We start from the raw sequence: 18,224 nt of genomic DNA, 5'->3' as shown, positions 1-18,224 counted from the left end.
TAACATGTGTGAGACTGGTTCTGATCTATCTTCCTACCACAACTGCGCAAGGACGCTCTGTGAATGTTTTAGGAATTTGGTGTTGAACCTACGACCTCCAAGGTAGGAAGATACCATCTCACGAATGCAAAGTTCAGCATTACGGGCAGTGATGTAATCAGACAGTGGTCTCAATGTCGATTCCACAACACTTCCTGTAAAGAAAACGTTATCGCTAACAGAAATTTGTGTATTGATTCAGGCATAACTATATGTTAACAAAAAAAAAATCTTCGATTTTCGTCATTAAGATATATTTTTACTCTAAGTATTACTTCATAATATCATAATTCTAATACGTACAGGATGGTAAAATGTTGATATTAGGTGTTCACAACAGCGAAGCGAAGTTCCTAACTATTGTAAGGATCTTTAATAGTAAGATGGTTAATAACCACGTTTGGAGGGCGACAAAATACAAAGAAATTAAATACAATTGGGACCAGAGAGATCAATTAAGAAGAATGCATAATTAAAATAACCAATTAATGGCTGGGGGTCAGTGAAAAGCATTGAGCAAGAAGTAGAAAATTAAATCAATTTAATAACTTCAAGATATAAAGCACTCTACACTGGGTGATCAATTCTTTTCGTTAAATCGGATATCTCGCGTTTCTGCTTGAATTAAGTCCGACAATCGTGAATATACACTCCTGGAAATGGAAAAAAGAACACATTGACACCGGTGTGTCAGACCCACCATACTTGCTCCGGACACTGCGAGAGGGCTGTACAAGCAATGATCACACGCACGGCACAGCGGACACACCAGGAACCGCGGTGTTGGCCGTCGAATGGCGCTAGCTGCGCAGCATTTGTGCACCGCCGCCGTCAGTGTCAGCCAGTTTGCCGTGGCATACGGAGCTCCATCGCAGTCTTTAACACTGGTAGCATGCCGCGACAGCGTGGACGTGAACCGTATGTGCAGTTGACGGACTTTGAGCGAGGGCGTATAGTGGGCATGCGGGAGGCCGGGTGGACGTACCGCCGAATTGCTCAACACGTGGGGCGTGAGGTCTCCACAGTACATCGATGTTGTCGCCAGTGGTCGGCGGAAGGTGCACGTGCCCGTCGACCTGGTACCGGACCGCAGCGACGCACGGATGCACGCCAAGACCGTAGGATCCTACGCAGTGCCGTAGGGGACCGCACCGCCACTTCCCACCAAATTAGGGACACTGTTGCTCCTGGGGTATCGACGAGGACCATTCGCAACCGTCTCCATGAAGCTGGGCTACGGTCCCGCACACCGTTAGGCCGTCTTCCGCTCACGCCCCAACATCGTGCAGCCCGCCTCCAGTGGTGACGCGACAGGCGTGAATGGAGGGACGAATGGAGACGTGTCGTCTTCAGCGATGAGAGTCGCTTCTGCCTTGGTGCCAATGATGGTCGTATGCGTGTTTGGTGCCGTGCAGGTGAGCGCCACAATCAGGACTGCGTACGACCGAGGCACACAGGGCCAACACCCGGCATCATGGTGTGGGGAGCGATCTCCTACACTGGCCGTACACCACTGGTGATCGTCGAGGGGACACTGAATAGTGCACGGTACATCCAAACCGTCATCGAACCCATCGTTCTACCATTCCTAGACCGGCAAGGGAACTTGCTGTTCCAACAGGACGATGCACGTCCGCATGTATCCCGTGCCACCCAACGTGCTCTAGAAGGTGTAAGTCAACTACCCTGGCCAGCAAGATCTCCGGATCTGTCCCCCATTGAGCATGTTTGGGACTGGATGAAGCGTCGTCTCACGCGGTCTGCACGTCCAGCACGAACGCTGGTCCAACTGAGGCGCCAGGTGGAAATGGCATGGCAAGCCGTTCCACAGGACTACATCCAGCATCTCTACGATCGTCTCCATGAGAGAATAGCAGCCTGCATTGCTGCGAAAGGTGGATATACACTGTACTAGTGCCGACATTGTGCATGCTCTGTTGCCTGTGTCTATGTGCCTGTGGTTCTGTCAGTGTGATCACGTGATGTATCTGACCCAGGAATGTGTCAATAAAGTTTCCCCTTCCGGGGACAATGAATTCACGGTGTTCTTATTTCAATTTCCAGGAGTGTATTTAACTACAGGTCATGGTTAAATGTAAAAAAAAAAAATGGTGAGAAGGAGACGACGACAGTTCTGACTGTCAATTGAATATCACTTGTTGGTGTAGTGCGAGAGCGCTTGTTAACCTTTCGTCGGTGGCGACCGTGGCTGCTGTCGGGGAATGCTGTGATCCTCAGAATCTAAATCTTTCTCGACTGTTGAACACCAGTCTGATACATTTCCAACGCCTTCGGTGAAGCTGACACTCCTAGTTGTTCCCTAGCTAAGTTGATTCGCATGGTACACGCCATTTGGTTGAAATAGTGCGTACGTCGTTTCCCACAAATCATTTGCAAGCGTTAACTGCCAGTTCTCGGTGCGATTCTCTGTACTTGGAGACCTCGCGGCTTAACTCCTTACAAGTTAAGATGAGCCTGTGAACAAGTGATCACTTAATAACTCTTGCAATCTTCTAATCGCGGTGCGAGCCGCCTTGCTCAAACACCCGACGACTTGCTGCAAGAGAAAGAGCGAATTTTCAGTCTGCAGTTTGCCTGTATCAAAACTGTTTGCCACGCGTTTTCTTTCTGGCCAATCTTAGCGTTCGCACTTGTGATAACTCCACCCACTAGAGTTTTTTTAGCCTCTTACAGGCGTCCTTTCTTTCGTAGTGAATACTCATGCCTTAGCAATTTCGATAAGAGATCTGTAATGTGATTCAAGTTAACGTGTACCTGGATAAAACATTTATATGCATGGGAGCCGTATCGTAATTGCCAAAGGCTCGTGCATGGAAATAGAAATTGCAACAGAAGGACACACGATCTGGTACGCAAAGGGAATCAAACTTGTATTTTTAACTTATTCATCACATTTTAAGAACAAATCTTCAGTTCTCTTCAAAGAACTCTCCACTCGTACTAATACACTTGTCTAATCTTTTATTCCATTTTTCAAAACATTGTTATTGTAGTGGACTGACAAGACAGCCAGTCCACAGTGACGGGTAACCGAAAGGCACGCACTTAAACTCACGCAGGCTGGCGTGAGGTCTGAAACAGCATACTGAAACGTCCCCTTTCAACAATTATACACGACTGTGCTTAAACTGACACACAATATTTTGTTAGCGCAACGCAATCTGACTTTCAAAATTCCCTACAAAAGAATGGCCCTGACTAACGTTAAACTATACCTTTCACAAATCACTTACCTCACAAAATCTTCGCTGCTCAAGCTACTGCAATACAGCGAGCGCCACTACTGCCAGCTAAATAAAAGATTCAAACTATGGAAGGCACTAACTACTGATAGGGATAGTTAGCAAATGAAAGATATTAATAGAGAACGAACAATGTATTTACCTTGATATCATCATATATATATATAGCAGTTCATGACAAATTACAAACCTCCGCCATCTCTCTCCCCACATCCACCACTGCTGGCGGCTCACCTCCAACTGCGCAACGCTACGCTCTGTTCACATCCAGCTGCCGCTGCCCAACACTACAATGGCGAGTATTACAACAATGCAAAGCAGACACAGACTGCCCACAGCACAGCCAGTGATTTTCATACAGAGGTGGCGTTACCAATAAAAAAACCTAAACAGCCTACTTACATAGCCCCCATGCTCCCCCCAAAAAGTTTACAAATTGGATTGGGCAATGGCCAATACAGATTTGAAAAATTTTTTTCAAAATTACAATAACAAAGAAATCAAATGCACACACTTATTGATACAATGTTGGTCAAAAGCTAAAATTGTCTCACAGTCCATAAAGACAGTCCTAATCGTACATAACAGGAGAATAGCAGTGTTTTTCTCAAAGTCTGAGCAGTAAAAGAAAATGCACACGGAAGTAGTGGATTTCCATGCAGTCTTGAAGAAGTAGTGTTGTCCTTCCAACGGAAAGACAGTGCTGACTCTCGACATGCAGACAAGTGTTGGGTCACAACAGAGCAAACCCACAGCAGAGTCATTCGAAGTTTTGATGAATATTGGTAGGTCATCACAGAGCAGACCCACTGTAGTCCTGGTAGAGATTACGATATTGGTGGGCCACCAGAGGCGCAGACCCACTGCAGTCCTTGTAGAAATAATGGTACTGATGGATCATCAAAGATGTAGACCCACTGTAGTCCTTGTAGAGATAATGGTATTGGTGGGCCACCAGAGGTGCAGACCCACTGTAGTCCTTGTAGAGATAATGGTATTGGTGGGCCACCAGAGGTGCAGACCCACTGTAGTCCTTGTAGAGATAATGGTATTGGTGGGCCACCAGAGGTGCAGACCCACTGTAGTTCTTGTAGAGATGTCCAGCAGCCATCTGTTGCGATTGTGCAGGTGCACATTCACCATCGAAGAGTCTTGCGGAGAACATAGCAAGTCCATAAACCACCACTTGTGCACTCACAAAGTTTTTGGAATTGTCCTTAGAACCAGCAATGCTGTTATCCAGTCCCTTGCTGAATTATTAACACACATGCAAACACTAACAGTCCCTACTTCTCACATATTGTCCATATACTATGACCAACAGAAACGTGTGCAGTGAAATGTAACTTACAAGTTAATAATATCATGAACTGGTGACAATTACAATTTTATAACATAAGAATACAATAACAAAGGTACAAAATACATCATTAAAAACATAACAATACAGATAACATTTGTAGTACAGGCTTTACAAAAGAATCGAACTAACTTATACATCAGTGGAATTATGACATGAGTACATACATAAAAGATCACAATAACTTTTGAAACATCAACTTTACACGTTAGCATTAAAACAAAACAGAATTAATAATGTCTAACATCTTTACAAAGTAAATAACATATTATTAACGCAAATTATATTTGAGGATAACAGTATTCCTCATCATAGTTCATGTAGCTGAGTATGAGAAAAATTCTACAACAAAAGTCTGATGAGGTAAACATATAAAGACAGGAAGAACATATATACACAAGGGTACCCAAACACATAGTGGGATAACACAAAAGGAAAGGACAGGGTTTGTTTCATTGTAGTATTTTGCAAACAAAACTTTCTTTGCTTCTTGGAGATCTCCCTTCATTCATCATTATTCCCAAAAGTCCTATCTAAGCCTGCCTTCTGTATTTCGTTCGCATCCTCTGTCAAAAATAGTTTTTCTCTCTGCTTTCTGTATTCTGTTCACATCCTCTGTCAATAACAGTTTTTCTCCACTGTACAGTATCCTTTTTATTTTGCCAGACCATTTTCTGATAGCTTCTCAATGCATTTCTTATAAATTTATAATAGTTAGTTTCTTATATAGTCTCCTCTTAAGCTAACTTAAATCTACTGAGCTCAGATACTAAACTAAGGGACGAGGCAGTGCAGCAGCACATAACAAATTAACACAAACAGCAATGCAAAAAAATGGAAAATTGCAAAGCAAGCTACAGTAAATATAAATTACCAAGCAATGCAACATTACAACTAATATGAGCCAATGTACAGTAGCAAGAAAAATAAGTCAGTAGTAAAATTAGCTTAACAGAGTAACACAATTTAAAATTCAGTAGCACTATGCCTGGCAAACAGCAGCAGCAAATATAAAAAATATAAAACTTATATCTATACATGACAAAGCTCAAGCAGAAAAAATATTACAGTAAAAACAACAATGCAGATAAGGGAAATGTATATTCACATCTTAATATCTATGTAATTAAAGTGGTGCACCACAACAACTGATTGTAAAAAGAAATATTACCATGTACTTGAAAAGAAAATTATGTGTTACTGTTACTAGTTCCTTCTTATTGTTCTTTTCTTTCCAAGTGCTCCTTTTTTAAAGAATGTGGATCATAAAATAATTATTTAATAGATCTGTTGACAGAAAGTGTTCACATTAGCAAATGCATTTTATTTTATAAAAGCAATGCTGCAACACAGCTGGAAACCAGATATCAAGTGAAATAAGCAACTACGAAAAGCAAAGCATAAAAATATCATTCAATAGTCATGTGGCATTTCATAAGTCAGTAGCTCTCAACTCTCATAGAAAGACACTTGTCATAATCAGGTGTGCAGATGTACGAACATTTCCCATCAATTCATAAGCATTGCAGTAATTAGCACAAAGTATGAGTAATCATATGTTTTCAGGTAATGAGCGTGTAATATTTGCGATGCTTTCTACAAAGGAATGTCAATAGCAAGGTTAATGGAAGTAATGAGGTTGTCGCATTTGCAATATTTTCTCTAAAGGAATGCCAATGGCGAGGATAAAGGCCTGCCTTTTTTCTTTTTTTTTTTCTACCTGTGCTTCCGGAAAGGCACACCCTAATGGCTTGTTCTCCAGGTGTTTGACACAGCTGCGTGCCCACGACGCATTACGTGCAGGTGGTCACTTAACTTTCTTACGGAAATATTTACGACACCAGTTTCCGCTACAGTGACAGTCTCACATAAAAATATTTCACAGGTCAAGAATTAGCGTTGCAAATCTGTAGAAAGAGAATCCTATGAATATAACGTTGTCCAAAAAATTTTCACCGGCATTGTGATACATTCACGCATTTACACACATTTCATAACTCTTAAAGTACGATTCTTGGTTTCCAACATCCTTTTTCACAAGTCAAGAGTCCCTACCCACTATTCATTACTCCTTACCTTATTACACATATACGTATCCATCGACACTCGTCAATATTTCGTCATTATAAATATGAAGCATAATCAAATAACTCATATAGCCTCAGCCTATTAATCGTAAACATACCTCAGCAGCATAATACACATCGTCGTCGTAAAAATAACATCATAACACCTCAGTCAAATCTCGAAATCGTCGTAGCTTCCTCCAATAATTAAAAAAATTCTCTGCTCATGTCAAAAGTGTCATCTGCCTCAAACGTACTTTAAAAATCATGAATCCATACCAAATACATCATTCAAAGCTCTCATAGTATCACAATGGTTCCGAAAAAATATGAGCATTTCACAAAGTACAGACAAAATACAATTTCATAAGTGTGAAGTTATCCAAGTGTGTAATTGCGTAAACATCTGTCACTGATGTAATAAAAAAAGTTTATCTCTCAGTTACATGATCAGAAAGCTGTGTAATTTGTGTGTTAGAGAAATATGGTACCGATGTGTAAAGTTGTATAAGCAAATACCATATTAGCTAGGGTTCCTTGGGGTTGCCAAACACATGGTACACAAAGTAGGCGTATACCCCCCTGAGGATTAATGTAATTATACCCTCAGGTGTTACAGATTACAGCAATGGAATGAAATGTATCACGGAAAACTTTCTTTGTAATTCAAAAATCTTTAAAAATAAATGATTTAAGTACAACACTAATCACTGAAATGTGTGTCCTGCAGCGCTAAATGTGCATCTTGTTGTAAGATAATCTCTGTGGAAGTGTCGTAGTTATCGTCCTCCAAAAGCTAAGTTCTGCAGAAGCCAATGTACTTACGTCATGATAAACAAAAGTGAAATGCTTTGCGTATAGATATCTTAGTTATTACGCTTATTGTTGTGATAAAGAAATTACTGTGCTGTAACGCATTGTTGTGCTACGGAAAAGGCTGTCTCATTGTAGCTATATCACAAAAGTTACTATTAAAACATGTTTTACTTTCCAGAATAATACAGAAAAACTGTGCAGATATAAAACAGATACTCCACAAAAGCAACAATGTAAATTGTCACACATTAGTAACGTCGTGATATAAATCGTGTAGCTGTCCCATAAACTAACCACTGTGTCATCTGGTATCTCACAGAAAGTACTTTAAATACAGAATGTATTTTCAGGTAATCAAAATGTTGCATTAAAATCTCATTGGCAGTACTGGTAAATGTTCTAAGTATGTAAGCCTGATAGTCGTTACGTAATCGTGCAACAAACAAGCAAGAATGTACAAATACAACACTGTGTCGTCTGTTCACTATAACAATGCATTCGTAATTTCTGTTTAAAAATGTTCCCTAAGTTCTAGACTGGATATTTAACTTCAAACATTGTTGTATGTTAGCAGTTTCTTAAGTCTAACACAGCATACCAGTAATGTAAAGTGAAAAGTTATATGGCAAAGACAAAGTTAAAAAGCAGATTATCTTTCAATAAACGGTTTTACATGTGAAATGTGGTGTAAACCTTTACTCTTCCTAGTACTCAGAGTTTCAACTTGAATGCAATTGTCATTTGGTATACGTCGGTAAAGAATACTGAAATTTTTCCTCAAGGTTAGCGTCTGTGTTATTTTTCCCTGAGCCAGCCGGCGCAGGTGGCTGCCTGCGGTGCGAGTCTTGACTGTTTCTTTGTTGGCGCGCGCCGTTATTGGGATTAGGAGACCGAACTTCCACAAATTCACGTTGTCGAAAGTGTCCTGCTCTGTTTGAACCCCGCCAGTTCTGATGAAATTCAGGTCTGTCGTTATGATTATCTCGTCTTTCGTCATGTCGGTAGTTCCTGTAGTTTCTTTCTTGTCGGTTAAGTGGTGGAGAATTTCTCCCTGAATCGTAACTGCGCGCTGGACCGTTGCGTCTAAAGTTATTCTGTCTCCCGTAATAATAATTATTTTGGTTCCCATATTGTTTGTTTCTCTGATTGTCTCTGTGATAGTCATTACCGCGGAGAGGTGATCTTTCCCTGTAATTATTACTACTCTGCCAACGGTTGTCGTACGGGTGGTGTCTGTTTTGGTCACGATTTGTGTTGTGAGAATAGCCTTGTCGTGTCCAGTTATTGTTTCTGTCGTCACGGAATTGTGACGTATGTGACCTGTAGTGATTGTTGTGTCCTTGTTTTCGCGTTCCGCGATTGTCAGTGTCACTTTCCAGTTCTTGTAACAGTCCCTGAAAAGCTTCAAAGTCGTCTTTGCAACGTCCTGCCAAAATAATATGTCGTAAATGTTCAGGTAATTTGATTAAGCAAATGCGGATGAGTTCTGAGGGGCTGTATGGGTTTGTCAGGTACTGATTCTTGTGCAACATGTCTTCAAAATATTTCACAAGACTGGAGAATTCAGATTGTTCGAAATGTTTCATCATTATGATGCCATGTTTTACGCGGTCTTGTGTGGCTTGAGACCAATATGCTGAGAGGAAGGCATGGTAAAATTCTCCTTCACTGTGGCAATCGTGAATGACCGATCGCATTCTTACAGCTGGTTCATTCTCTAAGTAGCCACACATAAATTCTAATCTGTGCTCCAATGACCAGTTGGGAGGAAAACAATGAGAGAATTGATGGAGCCATGCTTGTGGATGAATGTCGTTGCCAGAATTCTTAAATGTTTTGAATTTACGTGTAGTAATGAACAGCTTATAGTCAAAGTCAGCATGTCGGCGAGTCGCATATCGGTCATTGTTACGTCGTTTCGGCGGTTCCATTTCAAAATTCGGTGCACCTTGCCAATTTCTTTCATAACTTCCGAAATGCCCTGTGTTATTATTTTGTGGCTGTTCCGTATTTCTGTGTCCCTCTTCCCGTATTGGGGCGCGAGTATCCTCTGAAATACGTAGTTCTTGTATTACCTGTGTCAGCTGATCTTGTACTTCTCGGATTTCTCTTTTGTACTGTGTATTGATTTGATTTTGATTCTGTTTGAATTTTCTAATTTGTTCATACTCTTCTGTGTCAGTGAAGGCTACAGGTCTTGTGTCATTCAGATCATCATCTACCTTTGTAGATAAGTTAGTGACCTTATCCGAAAGTTCGGCTACTTTCTCCGATAGTGAACACATTTCCTCAGCGTGTTTTTCTGAACCAAGTTTCAGAGTGTCCATTTGTGTTGAAATCGTATCTACTGTGTCCTTTAAGTTTCCTTGAGTTTTTGCAAGTTGCGTAACCGAATCGGTAGATGCAACTGAGTCAATTTTAGCTTGCAAGGTGTTGTGATTTTCATGAACAATGGTTTGCAGTTCTTTTATGGCTGCTTCGTGATTCTGTAATACATTTTCATGCCGCGAAAAAATGGGTTGAAAATGCTCACAAATTTGTGTTTTTATGTCATTACAGACTTTTTGACATTTCGATTCAATGTTATGTAACTCACTAGTTAAATCTTCACGTGTTTGTTCAAGTGTGGTGTCTAACTTTTGAAGATTTTGTCCCATTGCGTCTAACTGTTGCTGTGTTTGTCTCTGGTGTTGTTCCATTGTGTCTAACTTTTGAAGATTTTGTTCCACTGTGTCTAACTTTTGCTGTGTTTGTCTCTGATTTTGTTCCATAGTGTCTAACTTTTCAAGCTTTTGTCCCATTTGTTGCATTAATTGTAATAACAATGCACTGGTGTCTGAAACATGTTCCTCAGTGCTTTTCGGCAGTGAATTTGCACCGGCAACATTCACATTTTGACAAGCGGAAAATGTGTCTTGACTCATTTGAGAAAACGGTGAGAACCCAAAACCTGAGTTTGCAGTATTTGCAATATTGTGTTCTGTCATTCCCGATTCCTGAGGCGAGCTGTTGCCGACCAATCGATCGATAACGCTTCCCTGTTCACTACCTGTTTCACTGTCTACACCATTGTTTGCCGCCCGCTCCATTTCCCTATGCGCAATTACCAAATTACTACTTTGAACTTTAGTTGATTCATTACCCAGTGGTGCTGGCAAGCTACGCTCGTCGTCACTATCATTTCTCAATTTACTTTGGAGCCTAGTGTTACGTTTTTCACACGCCATAATTGTCACAATATTTCACACGATAACACAGAAAAGCACAATTTGAAGTGCAAAAATAGGAGAACACATTAACATAGCACTGAAAATAATATCTACACTCCTGGAAATTGAAATAAGAACACCGTGAATTCACTGCGACAGGAAGGGGAAACTTTATTGACACATTCCTGGGGTCAGATACATCACATGATCACACTGACAGAACCACAGGCACATAGACACAGGCAACAGAGCATGCACAATGTCGGCACTAGTACAGTGTATATCCACCTTTCGCAGCAATGCAGGCTGCTATTCTCCCATGGAGACGATCGTAGAGATGCTGGATGTAGTCCTGTGGAACGGCTTGCCATGCCATTTCCACCTGGCGCCTCAGTTGGACCAGCGTTCGTGCTGGACGTGCAGACCGCGTGAGACGACGCTTCATCCAGTCCCAAACATGCTCAATGGGGGACAGATCCGGAGATCTTGCTGGCCAGGGTAGTTGACTTACACCTTCTAGAGCACGTTGGGTGGCACGGGGTATATGCGGACGTGCATTGTCCTGTTGGAACAGCAAGTTCCCTTGCCGGTCTAGGAATGGTAGAACGATGGGTTCGATGACGGTTTGGATGTACCGTGCACTATTCAGTGTCCCCTCGACGATCACCAGTGGTGTACGGCCAGTATAGGAGATCGCTCCCCACACCATGATGCCGGGTGTTGGCCCTGTGTGCCTCGGTCGTATGCAGTCCTGATTGTGGCGCTCACCTGCACGGCGCCAAACACGCATACGACCATCATTGGCACCAAGGCAGAAGCGACTCTCATCGCTGAAGACGACACGTCTCCATTCGTCCCTCCATTCACGCCTGTCGCGACACCACTGGAGGCGGGCTGCACGATGTTGGGGCGTGAGCGGAAGACGGCCTAACGGTGTGCGGGACCGTAGCCCAGCTTCATGGAGACGGTTGCGAATGGTCCTCGCCGATACCCCAGGAGCAACAGTGTCCCTAATTTGGTGGGAAGTGGCGGTGCGGTCCCCTACGGCACTGCGTAGGATCCTACGGTCTTGGCGTGCATCCGTGCGTCGCTGCGGTCCGGTCCCAGGTCGACGGGCACGTGCACCTTCCGCCGACCACTGGCGACAACATCGATGTGCTGTGGAGACCTCACGCCCCACGTGTTGAGCAATTCGGCGGTACGTCCACCCGGCCTCCCGCATGCCCACTATACGCCCTCGCTCAAAGTCCGTCAACTGCACATACGGTTCACGTCCACGCTGTCGCGGCATGCTACCAGTGTTAAAGACTGCGATGGAGCTCCGTATGCCACGGCAAACTGGCTGACACTGACGGCGGCGGTGCACAAATGCTGCGCAGCTAGCGCCATTCGACGGCCAACACCGCGGTTCCTGGTGTGTCCGCTGTGCCGTGCGTGTGATCATTGCTTGTACAGCCCTCTCGCAGTGTCCGGAGCAAGTATGGTGGGTCTGACACACCGGTGTCAATGTGTTCTTTTTTCCATTTCCAGGAGTGTAGTTAATTGCAAGCGTAGCTGCGAAATACTTGGTGCAAATCTATATGCATGCCACAACTGTTTTACTGTACAACAATGAAAGGCTACAACTACAAAGGGGATTCTCTCTACAATTACGCGCTAGCAATAAACAAAAGCTACACTAAATACACAAACTACAAGAAAAAATCAGAAGATTCCAGTGAGGTATCCTAGGCTAAGGGTCGACATATGAAACGTCCCCTTTGAACAATTATACACGACTGTGCTTAAACTGACACACAATATTTTGTTAGCACAACGCAATCTGACTTACAAAATTACCTACAAAAGAATGGCCCTGACTAACATTAAACTATACCTTTCACAAATCACTTACCTCACAAAATCTTCGCTGCTCAAGCTACTGCAATACAGCGAGCGCCACTACTGCCAGCTAAATAAAAGATTCAAACTATGGAAGGCACTAACTACTGATAGGGATAGTTAGCAAATGAAAGATATTAATAGAGAACGAACAATGTATTTACCTTGATATCATCATATATAAATATAGCAGTTCATGACAAATTACAAACCTCCGCCATCTCTCTCCCCACATCCACCACTGCTGGCGGCTCACCTCCAACTGCGCAACGCTACGCGCTGTTCACATCCAGCTGCCGCTGCCCAACACTACAATGGCGAGTATTACAACAATGCAAAGCAGACACAGACTGCCCACAGCACAGCCAGTGATTTTCATACAGAGGTGGCGTTACCAATAAAAAAACCTAAACAGCCTACTTACAATACGTAATGAATGCTATAAAGAAAAGTACGTAGCTGCTGGAATACTTAACTTTAATCCACAATTGGTGAACATTGGTCTTGTTACTGTACATGCTTCATTAGATACACAGCAAAGGATAAATTGCGCCTTGCTAGGTCGTAGCAATTGACTTAGCTGAAGGCTATGCTAACTATCGTCTCGGCAATTGAGAGCGTAATTCTCAGTGAACCTTTCCTAGCAACGTCGGCTGTACGACTGGGGCGAGTGCTAGTACGTCTCTCTACACCTGCCGTGTGGCGGCGCTTGGTCTGCAATCACTGATAGTGGCGACACGCGGGTCCGACGTATACTAATGGACCGCGGCCGATTTAAAAGCTACCACCTAGCAAGTGTGGTGTCTGGCGGTGACACCACAGTTATATTATTATTAGGTGATACTTGATAGCGCCTCCGTATTTTTCCATTCACCTCGGCTTTCCTTTCCTTTCACTTTTCATTCTAGGGAACAAAAAAAAGTCACAAAGGTCGGGTTCGTGTGGCAGGTGATGAACAAGGGTCATACCATTTTTGGTCAAGAATTGTGCTACAGACACGGCTGTGTGAGCAGGGGCATAATCATGATGGAAGAACCAGTCACTGCCACAGGCCAGGTCGCTTTCACCGCACACCGTCGAGAAATTTTTTCAAAACTTTCGAGTGGAAAGCCTGATTAGCTATCTGATCCTGCGGAACAAACTCTGAATGGACGACTCCTCTAACATCGAAAAAACAAATCAGTATTATTTTAATGCCTGATATCAGGCGACGAGCTTTCTTGGGGCGAGGCGAACTTGACGTCTTCCATTGTCTTGATTGTTGCTTTGATTCAGGATAGTGAGCATATCAACAAGTTTCGTCAGCTGTGATGATGTTTGAAAAATAGTTTTTATCATGCAGGGACTCTTCTTTCAAAGCACAACATTCTACCACGTGACATTATTTTTGTTCAGCAGTCAGCGGTCGTGGCACGAATTTGGGAGCCACCCATTTTTATTCCAAAATCTCCTGTCACAATTCGCTGCACTGAACTCAGTCACTCCCGGTAGCACCACAATTTCTTCAACAATCGGTCGTCGATCATCGTTGATGACTGCACGAATGTTTTCAACGTTTTCACGTGTTCGGGCAGTGGAAGGACGACCAGAACGCCGGCCGCTGTGGCCGTGCGGTTCTAAGCGCTTCAGTCCGGAACCGCGTGATTGCTACGGTCGCAGGTTCGAATCCTGAATCGGGCATGGATGTGTGTGATGTCCTTACGTTAGTTAGGTTTAAGTAGTTCTAAGTTCTAGGGGACTGATGACCTCAGATGTTAAGTCCCATAGTACTCAGAGCCATCTGAACCATTTGACGACCAGTACGAAGTTTGTCTCAATTGACTTTTCACCATTTTTGGAACGGGGAAACCTCTAAAATACTTGATTTTTCCCCATAGCTTCGTCCTTCTAGGCTGTTATTAACATTTCTAGAGATTCTGTTCCACTCTTTCCGAGCGGAAAGCAAAACTTCACCACCACACGCTATTGACAAAAATCAGTCTTTACAAAAACGACAATCACACAAACTGTTTGTTACTACAAATTCTGCAGAAACTAGTCCTGACCTTCTTCAGCAGCGCCACTCAGCTTTCTGATTCTTGAAAGTTCGTTCTATGAGCTAGTAGCATCAAAATGTGGTACCATAAAAGCTCTGCCCATTAAAAGATTAGTTCGGTTTATTTTGGGTACCCCGTCATAAGTGTGCATCCACTACCAGAGCTGAAAGAATATTGGATCTCAGCAGAAAAGTCTTGAGAATCACGATCGAAATTAATGAACATAGTTACGGTTGATCTGCCCTTTCTTACATTTCCCTTCGCTATTGCGGCTGGATGTCACTATGTTCATAATTCTCAAGTGACGTGACTGAAAAATCAGTCACTGGCTCTATAGCAACGACTCCAATCTGTCTGCGTCTAAGTACAGCTCAGCTGCATGAGAGCCTCTGCCCAGATGAGCCTGGAAATGAAATCTGCCTATGGAAAAGCCTGCCTTCAAGTAATTTTCTACAGAACACTTCCGACAAGGAAGACTCAGAGCCTTACGTGGTTTGGCGTCGTATTATTTGTTATTGGCTGAATACAAATTCTTGTGAATGCCGAGCGGTGTAAAGTTGTCTTACAATACGCTGGTGTTTCAGATCGTTAACCAGACAAAAAAACTTCTTAGTCTTGGCGTTCTAAAATCTGTGTGACTTTCTCCATCTCTCTATCTATTTCCATGCGCTGGCCAGTGCTGACGGACCTCTGAAGCATTATTGCACTCCTTACTCCCGCTTCTAAATAACTTACGTCAACAAATTGTAACTGTTTTTACCTTTACTTAACCATTCTGTTCTGTTGGCACATTGTCACGGCGTTGGGGTGTCACGATCTTCAAAGCAGCCCTATACTTCCTGTTACTGTTACACTTTATAAGATGTTAGAGTAACAACCCATGTTTTTCACCAGATTACAACTGCCCACTCTTCTCTCTGCAATAGCAGTTCTTTCGGGACTCGACCATTTAGCGGCATGTATTCCGTGACCACAAAATCGCCGTCTTCAGGCCATGAGTGGCCTACCGGGACCATCGGACCGCCGTGTCATCCTCGGTGGCGGATGCGGATAGGAGGGGTGTGGGGTCAGCGCACCGCTCTCCCGGTCGTTACGATGGTTTTCTGTCACCGGAGCCACTACTATTCGGTCAAGTAGCTCCTCAGTTAGCATCACGAGGCTGAGTGCACCCCGAAAAATGGCAACAGCGCATGGCGGCCTGGATGGTCACGCATCCAAGTGCCAGCCACACCCGACAGCGCCTGGCTTTGGTGATCTCACGGGAACCGGTGTATCCACTGCGGCAAGGCCTTTGTCTCGTGACGACATAGCTAGCGAAAAACTGACACTGTCATCCCACACATCCTGGAGATATAATCTGCATTATTTGACTTTGGACGGTTGGCACCAGAGCGACTTCGTTTCAGCATTATACTTGCCTGGCGTTCCCTGCTGCACGGGGCGATTTTATAAACAGTGGTGGGGGACTGACTCCCTGCAGTTTACGACCCTACTGCGCGTCCTTCGTCCTCCACAGAGTCAATCTCCCTTTCACAATGGTTTCTCATTTAGCTATGAATGCAGATTGACATAGGAAATTGTTATCTAAGTAGGTAAGCATTCGCAGTCACATGTACTGTCTTGCTACTCAGTATATAGTGAAGATTAATTTATTCCAATTTGATCTGACTTTTTCTTACTGGTTTTAGACAAGTTACTGGACAGTGTGATGAAAACAGTCGCATAACATTGACCACATGATCCTACATACGGTATCATATGCATGACGCTGCAAAGTAGAGGATGACATGGTATTCGGTTGACATCCATTGGGCGTAGGGGCCTGGTTGGGGAAGGCGTTTGTCGGTTTCTCAAGTCCAGATAAGTTCAGTCAGACTGAATGTTGACCTCAACAAACGGGCTATTTACTATTTGATCATTAACTGTTTATTGCTGTAAACTTTTGTCACAAATCCGCACCGAAGAAACATTACAATGTGATCCTTCTAATGTGGCGATGACTTAGTTGTGGCGTTCAGAGGTGTTCGTGAGTGAGCGGCGAAATCTGAGTGGAGCCGGGATTCCGATGATCGAGCAGTGATGCGTCCTTCTAATTCCTATTCGTTGAATCATAGTGAACAGCACCAGGTCAAGTGCGCTCCTGGGGATCACTTGTTAGGACAAAATGTTTGCGGAAGTTTACGTTGTGGATGATTTTTTTCCGGCTGCACGGCTACAGATTTTTAAAAGAGAAGCGAGGAATTTTTTCAGGAGGGGAAATTTTGACCCTGCGTTAAAGAGATAACACAGAAAAACAAGACATTTACTACAGTAAATTATTCTTTAGAGTATCGTTAATATTCATATCATATCATTGATCATACAGAAATGACTGGAAAGGTCTGAAAGTCTCATCGAAACCGTGTAATCTCTTAACAGTAAACAAATAATTACAGGTGCTTTGAGAAGATTTGGTATTACGCCGCTGAAGCGTGAGGAACAAAAAGACGTCCTGGCGGCAGGTATTAATGTCGCTCTGTGCCTGCTTTAGACGCTTGTCGTTTTGGGCGAGCCGATTGTAGACAGTCACATAGCGAGTACAATTGTGATTTCTTCATCTTATTTCGTTACACACTTGCTGCGGGTCCCGTTCAAAGAGCTATGTCAACGTTGCCCTTCCTGCAACAACATTTCCATTGTCCATCATTATCAGTCCTCTTTCTTATTTTCCATTTTCTGGCTGAATTCTTGGACGTGGTTTCCCGTGGAAAGCTTTCTACTTCGCAGCTTTATTTGTATATTGTAAGGTGTCTAGAATTTTCTGCTTTTCCGGTCAGTTTTTACCTGAACTATACGTACTATTATAAATCAGCTATGGTCGAAACTTAATTTTTCAAAATGTTTTGTGATGTTAGTTCTTCTTGAGTTCAGATATATTTCTTGAATTTACAACAGAGTAATTCTTCTTTTCAATATTTAATCTGTCTTTCGTTACACACATATTTGTATTTGAATGTTGCCTTTCAGTTTAAAAGAATTTAGAAATTCTCTATTTCCTAACATCTACAACACTATCTTTTCCCCCTTTTTCCCGATTTCTTGATTTTCGTTAATCGGTTCAAGTTAGTGTGTTGATTCATATGAAACCTGAAGGAGATTTACCGTATTGTTATGATGAATGATTGCAATATCAGTCATTTACTTTCTGTTATGATGGTCATGAGGCATAGACTGCTACAAGCATTTCTAATTACCACGTTCAGTTAGGTCCTTTTCGCGTGTTTTAGCCTGTTTGATTTATCCTAGGTATTTAGATTAGTCTGTTTTTCTTATATTTTCATATTTATTTCAGTGGTTCAAACCATATGTTTGTCATTACCTACATGTCACGAAGAATATTTGTACTCCTGTTTCTCCTGTGGCTTGTTCCATCTAATTTTGTGCTACCTCTGCACTGTTAACTAAAAGCAATAAATCATTCATAAATCCAGTTACTAATTTTCAGATTATCCCCTTTTTAGCCAATTTCTTTTCCTTTATTAATGTTATATTCTGTGAATTTCTTCGTCTATTCG

Source organism: Schistocerca americana, chromosome X, assembly GCF_021461395.2.
Source record: "Schistocerca americana isolate TAMUIC-IGC-003095 chromosome X, iqSchAmer2.1, whole genome shotgun sequence".
NCBI lineage: Eukaryota > Metazoa > Arthropoda > Insecta > Orthoptera > Acrididae > Schistocerca > Schistocerca americana.
This window is presented reverse-complemented; position numbering follows the sequence as displayed.